The sequence below is a fragment of the Dermacentor silvarum genome, chromosome 6 (assembly GCF_013339745.2).
Source record: "Dermacentor silvarum isolate Dsil-2018 chromosome 6, BIME_Dsil_1.4, whole genome shotgun sequence".
In the NCBI taxonomy this organism is placed as follows: Eukaryota; Metazoa; Arthropoda; class Arachnida; order Ixodida; family Ixodidae; genus Dermacentor; species Dermacentor silvarum.
Window position 1 is genome coordinate 150,505,544 of NC_051159.1, and position 21,243 is coordinate 150,526,786.

Consider the following 21,243-nt stretch of genomic DNA (forward strand, 5'->3'; position numbering starts at 1 on the left):
GCCACGTGCGCCAAGCGCACGAAGCTCGTATGTCGAGAGCGCCGGAACGAAGGGGGCATGGGCGCGCGAAACAACACAGCAAGAACAAACTTCAGGACGCTATATAACGTTGAAGGTAAGGAGGGTAATTTCGAGATAGCTTTGTTTCCTCCCCCACCTTCAACACACCGACGGCGCCGGCAGGCGATTGCGAGGGCGTGCGTGTATGTGTATATATACCCTTTGTCAGAAAAAAAGAGTTGCCCACGCTTCGCGGGAAACGACCGAACACATCGGCGACACGTGATGAGAGGAAAGCGGTATAAGGACGAGAAAAGGAGAAAGCCTGGGATGCGGCGGCGATGAGACGCCCACAGGGAACAATGGCACGTGCGCATAAGCCAAAAAGAACGAGAACAAGAGAGAGAAAAAAAAGAACGACTCCTGCCATGGCTGATACAAAGCGGGAGGCAATAAGCGAAGGCAAACACACGCACACGCGCGGAAGCCAAGAAGCCTCGGTATATATCTCGCCGAGGGTGGCGACGGTGCGTCGCGCCACCGCACACGTGCAGCTAACGACGGAACGAGGATCGACGCTGTTTGTTTCTTAGCCGGCGAATTAGGGGAAGGAACCGTTCGCCCGCCGCCACGCACCGCGTCGCCACGATTGATTTCGAGTTTCGCCCACCGGCGCGGCGAGTGAGCACAGCGTTAGTACGAGGCAAGCATGTATAGCACGTATATACGCAAGCTGCAGCGCGCGAGCACGACGCGTAATCTTCGTCGTCGTCGTCGCCTTTGCCGGTGCGAAAATGAGCGCGCAAAGAGGTGCGCGCGTGTGGAGAGACGCGAACAAGAGAAGGTGCTGCACGGAGGAACAAGAAGAGTGCGAAGGGAAGAGCGAGAACGAATGTCTCGGGCATCGCGGCGCTGATTGAATAAGGAGTTGGTTGTTCCTCCTATAGCTCGCGCTGCTGCCGATGCGGCAGTTCGATTGAAACGGTTCTCAATTGGCGTCTTTGTGACACCAGGAACGCAGAAAGAAAGCGAAACAAAAAAAAGAAATAAATGAAACAGTGTCGCAAGCTAGGAGCTGAGGAAGAGGTGAAGATAAGTGCGTGCGTAAATGTACCGGCGCAAGAGTGCGCCGCCCCCCTCTTTCGCTGAAACTAAGACGCGCGATCTCGAGCGAGCTATATATGCATGCAGCTGGGCGCGCACGCGTTCTGAGACGTGCCACCCCCTCTCCTCCCTTCCCTTTCCTTCCTCTGTCATCGACTTTCGCTTAAAGACCCGGGAGCGGTGAAATCCTCTTGCGTCATTTTGGCGGCGGTGGTAGGTGCGCGCGTTTTGTACTCTCCTGATTGAGACATCCGAGGAGCCTATACAAGAACGACAATCAAATTTAGGAGCTCGCAAGAACCAAGGTTGTATATAGGTAGATCTCTACAGCTTCTTCTTCTTTCGCTTTTCATTATTTTTCTTTTTTTTTTCAATTCATGACGGTATCGTTCGGCGAATACGCAGGAGAATAAAATGGCCGGGCCGCTGTAATGAGGAGGAGCGCGGGAATTGAAAGCTTTAGGAGAAGAACCGGTTATTGCGTAACACAACTGCTCATTCATTGATACACCCTGCATAACCTATATGGTGTAACAACAGCAGACTGACGAGTAAGAATTGGGCTGAACGCTTGAGACGAATCCGCATCGACAATGTCTGCTTCATTGCGGCTTCCGAACAGAATGTATATCTCCTAATTTCTTCGGAATCGATCACTTCTAATGGCAAAACCTTTCCGGGACGGTAATTTGTCTGTTATGAAAAAAAAAAGGATGTTTGAACTACTTATTTTGATATGAGTGTTTTTGCGGTACTTGCCGTACGAACGCATAAAATGCTAAGTAATAAGTACGAACGTATACAATGCTAAACCGGAATTTAATTTAGAACTTGAATTTCAGATCGTGTTTAGTAGCAGTATAGCCAGATTATCCTCCGCGCAACATAGAAGAATCAATGCTGCAAAATTTGTCGACCACTCGTCGATCTGCAATCCTTTTCGCTAACCGACAGTAAAACTCATCGAGCAGCACATTGTGTTCGTCGTCGCTTGGAATTATCCTTTAAGCCAGACCTGACAATCTTCCAATATTTCTTACACTAACTGCGATGGCTACAATTCCTCATTTATTAAATGCGCAAGCATTTCTATGCTTACCCAACGAGAAAACTGTCCGTGCGTCCGTCCGTCCTTCCCGTAAGACGATCGCTTTCAAGACAGAACCCGCAGCAGCGAGCGACTGTATACCTTCGCGCGGGTTGTCGCTTCAACGCGAGCGAGGCGTCGAGAACACAGCGCTCACGGAGCTCTCAGCACACGCCGCACTCTGCCCGTTTCCAGATCGATTTCAAGATATGGACCCACGCGTCCCTCTTCAACGCTAAGTGAGCGGCGAAAACATAGCGCGCCAAGCTATCAGCAGTCGGCACACTCTGTCGGCATCGCACATCGCTTAGATATACGGCCCGCGCCGCCGCGCCAGACGTACGGTTGATCACGGTTCATAATGGTTCGACGCCGGTGGATAATGCGCTAAAGAGCGATAACGGTTTATAATGCTCGGAACGTCATCAGCGCACCTGGCGCCACCACCTGCAGTAGAAACAGCCAACAAGAGACAGTGCACCTAATAAATGTTGCATACATTTCATTCATTTCCTTGATATCCCTCGTCATTTCACCCCACGTCCACATCCGCTGCGGGCTATCTATAACACGAGTGAACATTGCGTCTACTCGCCTCTTCTACGTCGACTCGTGCAGGTCACACTTAACGGTTGGGGGTTGCAACCGCGCATCTCTGTTTCACGATTTTTTCGCGGTCGTTCTCGCAATTATACGAAACACACCAGCGTATAGAACCACTGAACTCCACGTCGTTAATGCGAACTTCGTATTAACGACGCATCCTTCAGATACCTAACTCGCACAGGAGATTATATACGTGGATTTTTTTTTATTCTGCTCTTTCTTTATGCCGTTTTCTTTTTATTTTTTTTGTCTGCAAATTATCCTATAGGTTTCGTCTTCGTTACTTAGTCTTGCCACACACAGCCGCGCGACAGTTCTTGCAATATTACCTGGTTTCGGTCATTCGCCGATGGATGCACTCGGCAAAACGAACAAAAGAGCGCCAATGAATAGTGTCCAGAACAAAAGGCTCCGCAGAAAGCGCAGCGTAATACGTACACGCCTTCCGGTGCACTACGTCTTAAAAGACCGGACTTGTGTGCAGCTAGCCGGCAAAAGGCGCCAAAGGAAAAGTACGAAGGAAACTGACACAATGGACAGGCGACAGCAAATGACAGTGCCAGACGATGGAGACCCACGGGCAGAGACAAATCAAGAAACGGACGAAACACGAGAAGAATAGAAAAAGGCAAAAAAGAAAGAGAAAAAGTGAGCACCCAGGAACGTGACAGGCATATTACCTCTGCCTGGCCAAGCACGCAAAGGGAGCGAAAGTGAGAGCCATGGAAAGGTGGACGTATAGGGGGAGGTTGGGGGGAGGTGGCAACGGCCGCTGACGTTATACGGTACGGCGTCGGAGACCGCGCAAAGGTACAGCACTCAATCCGTCTTTTGGAAAACCGGCGTGTATCTATATAGAACCGTGATCCGCGTTTGACCAATGGAGCGCGAAGAGATATAGGCCCCCCCTGCTCGATCACGCCGACGCCGCCGTCGACGCCGCAGCAGCGCCGCGCCTGTGGCACAGCGCTCGGACGCCACGTATACGTAGGCCCGATGCCTAGCCTGGGTTCGATCAGACTTCCTTCCTCGCTGGCCCTTTCCCTTCTTCCATTCTTTTCTCTTCCCTCTCAACCTCACTTCCTTAGCCGTCCCCACGTTGTTCCCCGGCCCGATACGCTGCAGGACCTGCGTTTCGAATCGACTGTCGACAGCTTTCACCCACTCTCCTATCACACGCTCTCTCTCTCTCCTCTGGTTTCCCACTTGCCACCGATCCTAGACCGGGGCTTCCGACGGACAAACCGTCGCGGCCACCGGAACGGCCAAACCTGCCGGAGCCAAAAAGAAGAAGAAAAAAAAAAGAAACTGCTGACAAAGCCACCCAAGAATGAGGCAATGCGCAGATGTCTGCACTTTACAAGCAAATAAATATCTGCGCAAGAAAAAGAATCTGTTGGGCTCTAGCTGCCTTTTGATTCTATTGTCAGAAAGAAAAACAACATAACCTTATGAGATAAAAAGAAAAAGAAAACGATGTCGTGATGACGGTGTTATAAAGGGGGCGTTGAACGGTAAACTTCAGCGCGTGCGATGAAGCGAGTGGGAATTTAGGAGATATGAATGCATGGACAAGTTATAGTCTTCCCGCAGTGCACAGAGGTGTGCACTGCACGCGCGGATAGAAAAGGCGCCATGGCTATATGAAAGACCCGGGACTCGGAGATAAGTGGCTTATAAAGCCGAACGACCAACTGTTCTAGGGATGTGGTATAACAGCGCTCGCGAGGCATGCTCCAGCCAGATGTCTATACGCAGAGTGATTTATAGTGAACTATAGAGTGATTTAACTGATGCAGATTATGGTTATCATAATTAATGTTCGCTCTCTTCTCTATTTTCTGGTGAAATGCGATGCAAATTATGCAACGGAACGCATTCTGCGTTTTTGTAAGTATACACGTGTACTTGCCGTTGCATCAGTTAACTGACCCATTACAGTAGGGTTGAGAGAATAAACAAGATGCTTCGGTCGCATGGACGTTCTCGGAGAAAGAAAATAGACGAGCCGAAGGATCATATTACAGCAAATTAGTACATGTGAGTCTTGCGAGAAAAAAAAAAACATTCTTTGAAGTGCGTTAGCAGCCCCACTTTTCATCAGACTAATAAAAACACAAAGACAAAGAAACAAAGGTGTTCCCGACATTGATGACAACAATCGCTGCCAGCTCAACAGGCAATGTTCCAACAATATCGACAACCCCCACAGTACCGCGTTAGACTGCGTACGAAGGTAACCCAAATGATGTCTGGCATATAGATTAAAAATGTATTTGACAACACACACACACACACACACACACACACACACACAAGCATAAGAAGTCAACATAAAATTGTGACAAACAATGCAGTTGGAAATGCGTGAGCTTTCGTGTAGTGGCATTCGTGCAAGCTAATTCATACGAAAGAGAGAGAGCAAGGAGAGGAAAGGCAGGGAGGTCAACCAGAAGAGCATCCGGTTTGCTACCCTGCATTAGGGGTAAGGGAAAGGGGAAATAGAAAGAGAAAAATAGGGAGAGAATGAGCACTCAGTACACGTGGGACAGTGTCCCTGTACGTTGTAATTCATACGATGGTTATTCATATAATTATGAGACAACGTCGTGAGAGAACGTGGCTATATGTCAACATGGTTGTCGCGTTTTGTCCCATGCGACACAACACGATCCAATTGCCTCCACCCGGAGAACAACGGATGAAATGTAGCTTGAAATAAAAAAAATGTACAAAAATATAAAAAAATGTATCTCTCTTGCACACACGCGTTTTCCTTCGTTTCTCTGTTTAACCCTGCGGAAGGCAGGTATTATGGAGAAAAGTGCGTGCCTTCACGTACCAAAAAACAAATCATGAATATTGACTGCAATACGCCATTGATTAATCTCACACCCCGCTTCGTATCTATACTCTTTTTGCCAGACAACTCCGTGTGTCTGTCGCCGCAAGGAAAAAAATTATGATGCGAAAGAAAGTTAATCCGCAACATTATGTGCACCAATGTTGTATATAATAATTATCTAAAATGAAGTTGAACTCGTTTTTAGTAACTTTTGTGGCGAAAATACTTCTATAGTGTTATCACACGTCTCTTATGCCAGCCCTGCTACACTCTGTATACTGCATATCAGAAACGCCTTGAAATTAAGCGAAACCTATATAGTTTGCGTCAGCCAACCATGAACAGAGTACCAGCAATGACCCTGTCCAGTGTCCGTCGCCGATCGTCCTCTGCGTGGCGCCGACTGATTGGAAACACCATGAAAGGATCACTGGTGCACTCTTGTACGAAAGACACAGCCGGCTCTCGTCACGGCTGTGTCTTTGGCTGACACGAGCATTACTGAATCCGCTGTACTACACGGAGTCGGTGAGCCACGCTATAAATGCAGGCGTCACACAGCCACTCAAGACATCCATTCACTGACATCGCCGCTATATGTCTTCCAACGTCCCTGCTACTCCTGGAACAGAATCGACGCGTATACAAGGACAGCGCAGCAAAACTTCCGCTCAGCCCACTTCTCACCACGCACATAACCGCGACATCGTGCGGGCCCCTTGTCACCGACGGTAGAAACATCCGCGGCGAAAATCTCGGCTCTATCAAGAGCGAGGGGAACGAATGGCAGTCGCGCACTTTCCGAATCTAAAGGTCGCTGGCGCAAAGCCGTTAGGGCGATCCTCCCGTTTCCTCTACCGCGGAGAGCGAGGGACCGCGTCGGCACGGAAGACAACACTTTGGGAGATATCAAAACCAAACATAAACTAGAAGCGAAGCAACGAAGGACTACACAACACCAAAACGAGGGAGCTGGATAGCATATAGAAAAAGAAGCGTTCGCGACACTGGGTGGGCCGCTGCTGAGGGGTGCGACGCTGCTACAGCAGCAGCGACGGAGGAGGACACATCCCGCCAGGTGATAAAGTTGCACCTGTCGCCCCCAGAGAGCGCTTTAGATTCGCGCGCGCTCTCGCGCGCGACGCTACGGCGCCGGGGCGCCGGGGCGTCGGCGCTGTGTGTACCGGCGCGGCGCATCTCTCTCGAATGCGCGGCATTACGGGAAAAAGACGCGGGGCCGATGGGAAAGGGAGGCTTTGCGGTGATAAAGCGCCTCTGGGCCACCTTTTCTTTTCCCTTCTCGCTTTAACTCCCTCCTTCGCATCTCTGCCTTTTCTTGTAAGTTCGTCCTATTTCTTCTTTCTTTACGTCGTACCGTTCCGGCCTCTGTCGCGCTGTTCTCCTCCGCTCACTTCACGGAAGGTGAAGGACGAAGAAAAGAGAAAAAACAAAAATCAAGTCCAAACGGGACTTCAAAAGGTGCACGCTATACGACGAAAGAAGTGAGAGAGAGGTGGGTTGAAAGACGAAGAGTGGGCTTGAAGGAGGGGAGGGGGAGGGGGTAGGTGTTTCCAGGCTCCAGCCAAGTGCCTTTATAGGGCACGCAGGCTGCCGCGAGCGGCAGCTGCGGGCATACGCCACGCGACTACGGAGTAAAGAGGGAAAGAGCGGCGGCGGCAGCCCAGCGAGCGGCAGCCGTTGGATTTATGTGGAAAAACTCTCCACAAACGGATCCGCGCGGCGCGCTTTTGTGCCTTGCCTTCTACTGTATGCAGCTATAGGCCATGCATGTTCTTTTCTCGTTATTCTTTTTTGCGCACCTCTTGCCTTTCTTTCCCTACGTCCTCCGCATCTCTTCTCTCTTGCTCTCTGCCTTTTTTTTTTTTTTATGTATATACCTTGGCTCAGAAGTGCTCGTATGTATTACCTACCCGCGAGCTGAACCGCGGCTCGGCGGTGTCTCGAGTGGAAGCGGTGAAGAAAGCACTCGGAGGAGGCTGCGGCGCCGGTTCAACTGGCCGGCTTTCCGGTACGTGAAGGCTCAAGCGGGCGGCATAGAAAAAACCGCCCCTGTTCTGCCCGCCTGTCCCTGCCCCCCCCCCCCCCCCCCCTTTACCGTTGGTTGGTTGCTGAGTTTTTCCTTTCTCTTCGCGTTGCTTCCTTCCTTTCCCATTTTGTTATCCCCGAAAGAGCGTGGAGTGCGCGTGCGGTTCTCTCGGCGGCGGTCGAGGCTTTCAATCTGCTCCGGCGACCGTGTTGGCTCCTGGCTTTCGCGAATCGTTTTAGTCAAGCATTCGCAGTGTGCGTGTGTGTGTGCGTATAAAACGAGCATGACCTGTGAGAACTGCGAATAAAGGAACGGGCACACAAAGTTTCCGCTCCCAGGCGGCAAAGGTAGCTAGGTTTCTTTTATTTTTTAATGTTTTGTCCTTTTATTTTTCCAGCTTGGGCTCTCAATTCTTTGTTTGAGCATCGATCCGTTACGGAAACCTCCGAGCAGACTTTTGAAAAGCTCCGATTTGCTGCGTCCGTGTTATAGAGTCGACAGTCGTCGAAAAAGCAAACAGTTAACTCGTTTGGCACGTGGCCTTTAAAATCAGCTGTGGCTCGTGCGGTGTGACGTGTACCTAGTCTGTATATGGAGAAGTCAGAAAGACAACGCTCGAAAGTTAAACGCACGGGTTTTTTTTTTTCTTTTTTTTTTCTGCGCAGCAATTGTTTGGCTCCGAGAAAACGAGCAGGCAAGGAGCTAAATGGCACCATTCACAGCGCACGTGTTTGATTTGCTTAGCGTAAAATGTATACTGCTGGCATACGAACTTCTGAGTATTCGTTTATTTGTATATCCCGAGGGTCCGCGTTACGTCATGTTACAGAGAGGGGGAACGGGGAAGTGAAGATGACAAGCGTAGGAGCACGATATTAAATGAGAAGCACAAACGAGTTTGAACATGAAGGCGATGCAAAGAGTCTTAAGAAAAGTTATGGATCAAATGGAGCACCTGTACACATGAGTATACAGACGATACGCATCAGGCATGATGAGAAGCACAGAGAGAAAAAGCAGAAACGCAGGGAGATTAAACATAAAAAAGAAAAGTGCGGTTTGTGGCCGTACACGGGGGGTTATTTTAAGAGACAGTATACGGAAAACATTCGGTGAACAAAATTCTTAGGCGGAACGTGCCACTGTCGCAGTTTATATGTATCGCCGGTCCGCATATAGACCGTAGGAAGCGAACTAGCGTATATTCCACGCAGCATACGTTCTTTGTGACCACGGTCCTAATATATTATTATTATTATTATTATTATTATTATTATTATTATTATTATTATTATTATTATTATTATTATTATTATTATTATTATTATTATTATTCAGACAGTGGTGGTCTGTCCAGCATTTCTTATACGGTGCACAAAAGATGTGCGATTGTTTTATAGCAGCCGCAACTGTCCCCAGACATGGTTTAAAAAAAAGTGGTGAAAACGTTATATAACAAAGACAACAATAATTAAAGAAACTTAAAGTACCAAACAGACGCGCCTTCGCTACAGGAACTATACATGGCGGAAGACCAGGGAATAATTTTGCAATGGCTACCTGGGAGTCTTCAACTGGATGCGAAAGATAAACACAGAGTCAATTTATACAGGTGAAGCTTTCTTTCAAAGCATCATTTTCAAATTTATTACCCAACAAGAATGCTCATTACTAACGGAGAAAAAGAAGATTATACGTTCTTTCTTGAATTTCGCGCACAAACAAACCATTCAGGCAACGAGAAGTCAGTGTGGAATCCCGGATTTCGATGTATACGATTTTTTCATGTTTGGGCTCCTTTATTGCAGAATAAAATTCGCGAAGCTTTCTATAGGTCAAGTAATTGCTTCCTTTAGAATGCAATCCGCCCCTTATTTTGTCGATAAATAACTAACTAAGCCGCTGTAAGGCTGCATAAGATCACTGACGTCATGAGCTGGTGTGTTATAACTTCAATGGGGCGTCGCGACCAGTGTTTCGTCTTTGCGAGTTTTCTGGCTCCTCAAGCCTTCGCTCACAATAACAGTGAGCTCGCCAGCATTCTAGGAAGACGATTTACCGATAGAGCTGTGCTTAGTACTGCTCTTTGATGTGTCTTTAACCTGCACATTAAGCTAGCACGCAGACGCAGCAGCCGGGCGTACCAAACCCGTCACCTCTGCAAACGGGTATAGCAAAAGCCATAAACCAATACTCTGCAGGCACTTCTAATTTACTTACGTGTTAGCGATGCTGACTGGAAAGCCGCTAAACCGTGGCCAAGATCGTATGCAGTATAACACTGCTCGTATACGGAGGAATGAATATATATAAGATACCCGCCGTGCATGGTATACGTTTGTGGCTTTGGCTGTGGCTTTGGTCGCCGCAGCGGCCGCATTTCTATCCGGCGCGAAAGTCAGTAACGCTCGCGTATACTTGGATTTAGGTGCACGTTAAGAACCCCAGGTCGTCAAAATGAATCCACAGTCCCCCAATACGGCTTTGTCTCATGAACAGCTCATAGCTTTGTGACGTAGAGCTCCAAAATTTAATTAATGAGTGACCCATGCTGACGGTATACACGTCAGCACTGTCGTGACACGTCACACGCTCCCTCTTAATTCAGTAATAAGCATCATCTGTATACGCTATTCAAAGCTTTCTTATTCATATATCTCTCATTTTCCTTGTCTTCGTCTTATCAGTTCATTACACGTATCTCGTCGCCGCCTGCACCCTTAATGCACACAACAGGAGCGGTGTTCTCTACGTATTTCGGGGATATCGCCTTCAGTGCGCGTCAGCTGGCTAATCGAGCGGGAACGTACGAATGTGACGAAAGGAACGACAAATTTCACATCAGCCTTATATTCTTAGGTCACGTACTTGCCATCTGCATTGATAAATCAGCTCGTATGTCGATCGTTCCCACGAGGTATACTTGATTTTAAATAAATAATACGAAACTCTCCGCTAAAACCGCCGGTTATCGCAGTCTCGTTTCCACATTCGCTATTGTCACAATAATAAGCGAACTAAGCTGCCCACCGTTCTCGTTCTCCTGTTCTAAATTTTTATTTATTTATTTATTTCACACCAAGAGTTCCTGTTTGTGAGCGGTTCGTGAAAAGAAATTTCGCATAATTTAGTGCCCCTGAACAGTCCAACTTCTAAGCGTGCAGCCGGGGTACGACAGCGGTAGATCAAGAAAAGAAATAAAATAAAGAATGAAGCACCACTGTTGGCTCAGCCTCACCTCTCGCTTTTATGTCTCGCTGCGAAAAAAAGTTGCCACGAGGCATCATCGTTTTCGTGTTAAGGCAGCACTGGTGGCGCAGCAGGAAGAACAAAACAGAAGTAGGAGCGTTCGAACAGGCCACTTTCCCAGCCGCCGAGTAAGATACGCGCGCGCCTGCTTATAAAGAAGCCATCAAGAAGCGAAGTTACTGAAACCCGGCTGCAGCCCCCCATTCTATAGAGCGTCACTTCGACCGAGCGGAAAGAGAAAGTATACGCACAGGTGTATTATAATAATGCGCAGCTGACGCGATTTCGGCGAGCTCCAGGTACATGTTACACAAACCGCAAGCTATATGGGACCGCTTCGTCAGTGCGTGGAGCACTGACGAAATTGGCACGCCGGCCGTCATATATAATGTGATTGACGGCCCTTGGTGCAGTATAGCATATTATCTATATATATATAGTAACGCTGGTGAGACACAACGTGTAACGTTCTTCGTACTACTAAAGCAACTTGGAGGGGTATATAACGCACTGAAAGCAAGTGTAATACAGTTATCTTCTTGCTAGTCAGAGGTTTCTGACATGTATATACCTTGCGAAGTGACAGTGACGCTGAAGTGTTTATTGTTGATTAACGGCAAGGAGCAGCTCAAACAACGTTCAGGAGTATTTACGTGCAAAAATAATTTGCAATCAACACGGAGGATGGTTATTAAACACCCGTATATTCTTCTCTTGTAAATGATTTTGATGCGTAACACGAGCATTTCATATCACTATTTCTGGGCCGGTGTGATGTAAGGCTTCCTTTCGCTATTATTGCCCACCATTCACTGCCGTTATATCCGGGTGATACCATTGGTGATACCAAGGCACTGACGAAGCCGCGCGAAAAGGAATATCATGTAAATAGAATCGCTGCATTATGCCGACACTATGCTTTCCTCTGCCTGCTTCCGTCAACAGAGAAGTTCTTTTTTTTTATGTATCGTGTTTACCAACGCAAATAAATGTGGGCGGTCGTTATAGACAAATAATACAACAAACATGCGAATAGCCATGCAAGCGACGGTGTACATATATATATATATATATATATATATATATATATATATATCAAATAAAGTATCACCTAACGTAACTACATTTCCTGCGCCCGCCGACTATAAACAAAATGAAACAGACACTTTTTTTTTCTTTTTTCAACTTCCTCAAGCCAGTTTATTCCCCCGCGGCAAACTATACACGACAAGTTTGCTGGATTCTCACCCAAATGTGCGAGCTGCATGAAAGTTCCGCCAAAGAGTTCGTTGAAGCAGCCGTGATCGCTGGATACAGAATGCAAGAACTCAGACCCTCCTAATTTTTTTTTATCCTGCCTTTCGTTTTTCCCAATTGCGGTGGCAGCTGCTCCGAACTGCATGGTTGCCTTTGGACTCACGCAGGTACGTACTGAAGCATATGTTTATACTTGAAACAAGCAGCGGTTGGAAACAGGAAACCCTAATATTGATATCGCGCCAATAATATATATAGTCCGGAAGGACGGGATCTTGAACACAGATGCAACGCAGACAAACGAGATCATTTGATACCATGCAGAAAACGAGGTAATAAAGTAGGAACCAAAAGCCTTGTAAACTTGCCTTACGTGCATCCAAAGCTTCTATAACCTTCTTTTTGATGGCATAGTCATAACATATAAGAGATCATCTGAAGACAACGGTAAGATTACTAGGACAAGTAGACATTACTTAGACAGGAGAATACGTGTAATAAACTGATAATCAAATTCAGTACATTAGTGTACGCAGCTATGCATGCTGTTGCAGTTGCGGAACTGAAGCAGGTCAGAATTCAACTATACTTAGACGAGAACCAATTCATGTATGCTTAAGTCACAAAACTGAGCCACGAACACGAGAAAATAATACTGGAAAAGAAGGGACACATCAGACAGAACGAGCCTGAAACTGCATAAATTGATAGGGGTAAACGGACCTGCATTAATACATACCCATAGGATACCGCAGTCACCTAGAAGTTGGGTTGAGTAATACAGTTACAGCGTGATATTGTATTCGTTTGGATAGAGGTATAGCTGTCATAACTTGCTTGGCAGACCTTGGGATAACGACAATGCAGATACGTGTGGTAACTCGATTGAGTGAGTCATTCAATGAAAACAACGAAGAAACGAGCGTTCATGTCTCTCTTTTCTTTTTTTCTTTTTTCTTGTGTATGAAGCAGGGTTTTAGTGAAGGTCCACGAAAGTGCGTTCCAAGCGTCTGAGTATGCAATTTGTATGCGTTATCCTGTATACGCTACGACTGCCCTCCAGAACTTATCGCCAACAATGCACAGTGGGTAACTGGTACCTGACATGGCGAATCACAGTTGATCTCGTTCCTATACGTCCACGCGGGAGGTTTTCGAACAAGCAGCTTCCACCAACACCTATTGCGGAGTGTTTGCATTTTCTTTTTCTCTCCTCTCTTTCTATATCTAGATATATAGGCGAAAGGATAACGTTACCACGCATGCGCAAAAGAGGCGCCAATGCCACGTTGTGAACGCAGACACGTTGCTCCCCCGTGCGTAATGTCAGCGCGCAACGACACACGCCAGATACGCTAGAAAGTAACCAGACAATAGCCCAAACGGGCGCTATATACACGCTCGGGAAAAAAAAAAAAAACAGCAAAACTCGAGTATAGGCATCAGAGCGACGCTCGGCCATCGCCGGACAACAACGCGCGTGATCGTCCACGGCGATACGGCGCTGCTAGGCAACGGACGTGCCCTCTCTCGATATATATACGCCGCTTGACTCGCCTGGCCCTGCAGCGCCGTTGGCGACGCAGGTGCGGCCGGCTGCTTGCAGGAAAAGTATACATAAGCGAAGGAACGAGAAAGGAAGGAGCACGGGTTAAGAGCGGAACGGAACGGGGCACCAACAACATGTGCCGGCGGCCAAGGGTCACGTCTTCCGCTGCTCCATGCTGCCCGCAGTCCCAGAGCTTTCCCCGCACGGAACAACGATCGCTGGAGGAGGAGGAGGAGGAGGAGGCACGGGAGAAGGCGCCCAGCGATGCTCGAGCGCATGGCGCGTGCTCACCGCGCTGTATACGGATGCAAGGCGTGTCCACGGCGAGCTGCCGGAAAGGTCAACATGAGCGGCGAAGTGCCGGTGCCTTTTCGCCAAATTCCGCGGACTATATATATAGATGCCTTTCTGAACATCCGAGTGGCGACAACAAACGAAATTGTCCATGCGACGAACGGTTGGGAGCCAGCAATGATGATGGTGCAGACGGTATAAACGCCTGCGGTATATTTACTCCGGGACGGAAAGGTATCGAGAAAATCTGCGCAATAATTACGTAGATTGATCACATATATACACTGACGCCTATAAATATATAACCTGATGATTAGGTGAACGCGCGCCCGAAGTATATATAGTTGCATCTTTGGCAATCAGTGAAGGGCAATCGCTTTGAAAAACTCTGAGCAGGGTATATATATATATATATATATATATATATATATATATATATATATATATATCTTATTTCGGTGCTGTACTATTTTCAGAGTGTATACATACGCAAGAGTAAGAACAGGCAGAATGCAATGAGGAAAGCTGAACTCACTTTCTGAGTTATATATACCGCGATTATTGCGCTCTATAGGTGCTTGTGAAGTAGAAAAAAGGAGAAAAGAAAAAGCGCTAATACGTAAAGACCCCCTGACAGCTTAATTTTCTCATGAAAGACCAAAAGTCTATACATTTATCAATGTGCAAGTGATTGCACATTGACAACGATGACTGCTAAATGTTATCTCACCACGTAACAGGGAAATTTAAGCGGCGCTGGCAAAACGGCGCGTAGCTGGTAATGAAATTTTGAGAAAAGTGCCACTAGAAAAAATAAAAATAAATAAGGAGGAAGAGTGACAGTCGTCTACACGGCATAGCAAGTGCACTAATTAATCAACTTGCTTGGCACAGCCGCAGAAGAGTGACCCGAGTTCTCAACGCTTCTCAGTTGTCAGCAAAGGCACACAGCTTGGTTGCCCGCCATCTTGAACATGGTATCCGCGCACTTTATTCACGAAGGCAAGTATAGATTGATTATTCGTTCCAAAAGATGGAGAAATAAGGAAACAAGTGATGAGGGAGAAAGTATGGCTGCGGACACCCTATCGGGCTCGCCTAACAGAAGCCACTTGATCCCGTAAGGTATTTCCTTTCTCTAAACGGTGCCATCCTTACTCGGTGCTTTAAGCTTTTTCAGTCTTCACTATTCTAAAGTCTTACACCGCTGCAGAATAATGTGACGCTTGTGTGGACTGCGCGAGATACACCGGCAGCTAATGAGTCCCAGAAGCTGGCGCACATGCAAAGCACGCACTTTGAGCGAAAAAGAGACGGCCCGCAGAGAAAGCGGCAGGCCGGAGCGATAGCGACAGGGCACAGAACAGGTACGGCAGAGCGGGGAGGTGTTCTCCCGGCAGGTGGGATGCCGTTTCCGATTGGGCGAGGCCCGCAAATGAGGCGTCGCGCAGGTGAGCGGAGGCCACCTGCGTGGAGCCGCCGCGCTCATTGGTCGCCTCCTGGGCGGATCCCACTGCCGGGGCCAATGGCGGCCTCCACAGAGACTCACCTGTGCTCGGCGCACCTGTGCGGCGCGCGCGGCCAGGTGTCCGCCAATGGCGGCAGCCGCCTCGGCGCCAGCGCTGCCGCCCCTGTGAGTGTGTGTGTCTGTGTGCGCGCGCTCGTTCGTTTCACTCCCCCTTGCGCGCTCGTTCTCCCTCGATCTCTCCTGCCTCTCGTTCGAAGCAGAGCGAGCGAGCCTCCTGTCGTTGCCGTGGCAACGGTCTCCACAATATCACAAGCGTCATAACGCGTTGCCTAGGCGCCGCGCTGCGGCTTACGGCGTTTGCCTCTTTCGCGAGCTCGCCTTCCGAAAAAAAGGAGATAGCCATGCCCTTTTCCAGCGGAATCCCGACAAGGCGCGAGCACACGGCGCAGTGCCCCCCCCCCCCCCCCCTCCCCCCCCACTGCAGGAGAGATCACCTTCTCTGCAGTGAATTACGCGACGCAAGAGACACTGAGATAGCTCGCACACTGGAACGGGATACCAGTGGAGCGACTGTCGTAAGCGTAATGCCGCTTTGCTAGCGTTAAACCACACGTGAGGACAGAAGGAAACGAGATAAACCACGTCGTCGTCAAGCTGGACACCAAGTAATGGTCCGACACAGTTATCGCAGTAACGCCGTGTTCCTCGGTTATCAGTAAATTTAGACGCGAAATTACTGCGACTCATTACTGGACAGGGTGTAGATCGAATGGCCGTCATCGGGACCTTGCGATGGCCCTCGTGTAAAAGAAGTTTCTGCACAACACTGAGTTGTGCGTGAGGGGGAGGGTATTTCTTTCTGGTTGTACGCTGATGAGCGAGAATCTCTCGGGCATTCGTTGGATTGGGCCAGCTGGCGCAAAATTCAGACCGGGGTATAGCCCCATCTTAAATTACAGAATGCCATGTTCCCCACTCGCTATAGGGTGGACTGTCCGTGGTGCGGCGCAATACCAACACTACAACACATTACATGGGATTGTGAATCACACCCGTCTGATAAAACACGCCACACAATGGAGCAATGGGAGGCACAGCTAACCAGCTCAGACCTGATGGGACAACAGTCCTTCATAGAACAGGTCAAGCGGGCGGCCGAGGCCAGTGGGGCCCTGGACTAAAGGGGCTCCGATTATTCCACCAAAATGCTTTTGATCAATAAACCTCTTCTTCTTCTTCTGCACAACATTATCCAGCGAGGTTCAGCAAGGTCGATGCATACATTACGGGACGCGGCTGCTGTTGCCATTGTCTGCGCATATATTATTGACTGCGCAGATATCTCATACTGCAAGGATAGCGCCCATATTAGATAATACATAACATATATTGCGTGTCAGCCTGCTACGTGCAAGAGGATGAGGGTCGCTTGCAAAGTCCTGGGCGCGTTTGGCTAATCGGCCACTGTCGAGTTGGCAACCTCGGGCTCGAGAGTTTTCGCTTGTCTTAATGCGTCTAAAGCACTGTTAGATTTAAGCGCTAGTTGCGGCGTAAGTCGAGTAGGCACAGCCATAATTAGGTTGTCCATTTACGTTCAAAAGTTGTCAAAATCTGACGTTGCGGGGTGGTATGGTTCGGAAATATTTAAACGTGGCGTTGTCCATATAGACTTCCACATGCAGTCGCGTTTTCTGACATAGTGAGCCCCTCCATGACGGCTGACGTCACTTCTTACGCATGTCATGCCTACCCTTACAAAAATGGTTCTTGAATTTCTGATTACATCTTGATATGTTTTTGATGATACATCAGAGTGTTATGATAAACTCAACAGCTTAATATTGGTTGGTTGATGCATGCATTCACCATAGTTTAGAAATGCTGGCAACAAATACAATGTATACGTTGCCGGCATCTCCACAGCATCAAAATATTAAAAAAAAAGAAACGCGAAACCTTTCAGCAATTTAGTCACTTGTAATTAAATAAAAAAGACAATAGTTCCTTTCAGTGGCTTCTTAGCATCGTACACAAACTTGGCAAGAAAGAAGGTAAAGAAAAGATATATGGCTGTTGAACACACACAATTTAGAGGTCATTTTACTACCTCAAGCAAGAGAAAATTAAAGGGTAAAAACTGAGTCAGAAGGAAAAGCCAGACTGAGATGCTCGCAACCATGCAGACTGAGCCGCCATACTTATCGCGGACATACTTTATAAGTCGTCGGGCTGAGCGAATATTCGGAACTTTCGAATAACTAATTGAATATTGTAGTAGTAGTATTCGACTCGAGGACCGAATCGAATAGTCACTCTTCAAAAATGCCAATATTTTTAAATAGTTTTCAAATACTTCACGTCGTCGACTGCACACAATAAAACATAAGATTAAAGTAAAATGCGCAAACTTTTATCCCATTCACCGTAAAAATACTAAAGCACACTGCGTCGCTCGGGGAGCCAGAATTTTGTTTGCGTTAGATAAAAGTTCACACTATCTAAACACAAGAAAACATACTGCCAAGTATCAGAGCACCCAAATTGATCATCATCATCAGCCTGTATTTATGTCCACTGCAGGACGAAGGCCTGCAGTGGACATTAAGTTGCCATTATACTTATTTGTATACGAATCAGTTGCGGTTCTGGCCAGATATATACATAACGAATTACATGTAACGAATTACTTGTAATCTCGTGATTACAATTTTTTTGTAATTTTCTAATTTAACGATTACATTTTTTACTCGATAACGCTCTCTGCATGTTTTTCAATTACCTTTTTCATTAACCAATTAGATGTAACCGGTTACTTTGTTGGCGAGACAAGCTGAAACAAATGACGCAGCTTTAAGAACTTGAATTAGGCCTGCGGGAACTACAATAGAACACCCGAGATCGTGCAATTGCAGCAGCCTAGGAAATGCGCATGTTCAAACAGGCAAACCCGTGGGCTCAGCTATTTCTTTCCTGATGTTAACGCTACCAGATGTTGGCCGACGAATTGAACTGGTACTGGTATATGTTTCGATAGCGACGGCTAATCGGGACGTTAATGCCACAATAAATCACCTATATATATATATACGGACAGTATTTACAGCTTTTTAATGGTCTAACCGGGAGCGTCTTCAAGTCCCAGCAATTATGAATTAGCACTGCACTTCACAGAAGACACAAATGCTGAGTAACGACAATCTTTTGCGCAACATCTGTCACAACACCATGCACCCTATACCTATACCCCATAGACGCGCGGCTTTAGAGATGCCGCAACGTACAGTAAACTTCCATATAAGTACCCCATTCTACTACTACTATAGTCATCATCATCATTAATGGTTCCTTTAAGCCCGGCCGTCCCCTTTCCACAGTGCACAGTAGCAGGCACCAGAGCAAGCTATCTCAGGCTGACCCGTCTGCATGCCTTTCTGTAAATAAATCTCTCTCTCTCTCTCTTTCTCTCTCTCCGCTACGTTCAGTGACATCATAATAATGTCATTGAAGCCAGGTCCGGCGATTCGAAAATAACTTTAGTATCAAATCAAGATACTCGTATATATATGCTTCCCAACCTTCATACTTGCCAAGTGCTCTTTACGTGCTAAAAACTGGTGGTATACGTATAGCTTCTATACAACTTTGCAAATATCTGCAAATATACTGCTTCAAGTCTGACAACGATTGTACATTAACTATACAACCGTTGTCAGACTATATATGTAGTATTCTATATAGTATTCTATAGTATATATATATATATATATATATATATATATATATATATATATATATAGTATTCACCGCTTTGTCACGGGCAGCCATTGCGACCGGTGCGCCTCAACTCAAAACGATCGCGTCAGAGGCGCACGCGTCGCCATCGCTGAGCCCGATGCTCGGAAACAAGGAGCAGGAGGGCCGCGCGTTTCTTGCCTCGGGTCTCTGCGAGAAGAGCGCGCGGTGAGAATCCCACAGCTATATAGCGCGTCGAGCGGGGGCTACACAAACACCAACCTCGCCGCCCTTGGATGGAAGTATCGACATGCGCGTCACGTTCGCGGACCGAGAGGCGCCGCGGATATATATGTCTGTATATATATTTATGCGCGTAATGGGTGGCTGCAGGCGCCGCACATCGGTGAGAGAACGCCTGCAGTATCGCGCGGCTCCAAAGGACGATTGAGGTGTCAAGGGCAGTTTCGTAGACGAGGTTCCCCGTTAGCAGTAATGAAATGCCGCGGACCTGCCACGTGCGCCCTTCGCCGAGACGTGATTATGGCTGCGAGGCTGTATAGACCCGGACCTGCCCGGAGATGAAATGTCTTTCGCAGTGGATTGGCTTGTATACCGCAAAGGGAATGTGGAAGTGCACGTGGATTGGCGGTGCATGCATGCAGCGGCCATGTGTTTGTATAGTTGGTCAACAATTAGCAGCGTGTGTGCTGAAGTCCGGTTACAAGACAAGGTGGTTATGCCTTTTCAGAAAAGAAATCAAGGAAGGAAAGAAGAAAGGGTGTCAGGGAGCTTGTAAAGAAGCTGTGTGCTTGTAAGCAAACATGCATATATTATAAAGCCATGCATATACAGTGCAGTTAAGTTGTCACTGATCTTATTTGCTGTTCGCTGCGCTTCGAAAAACAATCATTGCAAAGCACGTTTTGTAAATTTGGCCGTTTGTATTAATATTGCCTACAAGAAGAAATTTCAGGCCAATAGAGATTTTCCTCAAAAGTTTGTTTGACCGCGCGGAATATGATCGACGCGCCGCCGCACTACGTGAGCGTCATGCTCTGCGGAATGTTTAAAACCAGAATGTCCCATGGTCTATAGTATACCACACGCTGGCGAAGGGAGCAAATTTACCGGTGAAGAAAAAGACGAGTTGGTATATATAGGCCACCTATATCGCACAAGGAACACGGCTGGCTCCATGTATACGGTACACATGCAGCCAAAAATGCTCACACAAACCAGCGCGCGTATGCGGAGAAAACACAACACTCTTTCCAGAGCTGCATGTTGTATAACATTAGTTTAGCGGAGAGCAAAATCATTCTGACGAGCTTCTGCAGTTTTACCTCGAAAGAGCGAGTGAGAAACAAATGGAAGTCAAGCAGGTTAACCAGAAAAAGCCCAGTTTTCTACCCTGAACGAAGGAGTATGAAGAAGCTATTTAAACAGACGGGAATTGTGAGAAATGATAAATAGCGAAACGTACCTGCGACCAGCTCAATGCAGTACACAGCACCTGCCTGGACAGGTACACGACGATGCAAGTACGATTGTTTCGACACAGAAGAGAGGGATCAAGCTTGGTGCTCCCGGGTTGAAAACAAAACATAGCTATCGCGAGTGTGAATAAAGAAAGACACGATAATAGCAGTGTCACAAAAGCGTGAATTCGCAACCATCTCCAGAGGCTAGCTAGCTGGTCAGATACCACAACGAAACACAAGCATTTGGGCCAATTAAGTCAAAAGGCTACAAAATATACAAACAGCAGCACCCGCAATGGAAACAGCCAGTCTATGCTCTGGCGCGGAAGGCAGGGCAAACTAATCAAGTGGAACAATTGCATACCAATAAATAAATACAAACAAAAAGAAAGAAACAAACAAGCGAAAAGTGAAGACTAGGATAGGAAGAAAAACACAAGGAGGGGATGAGGAACGCTGAAGGAGAGCGGATTCCATGGGCGCCGGGGTTCGCACACCGAACCCCCAGCCTCCTCCCCATC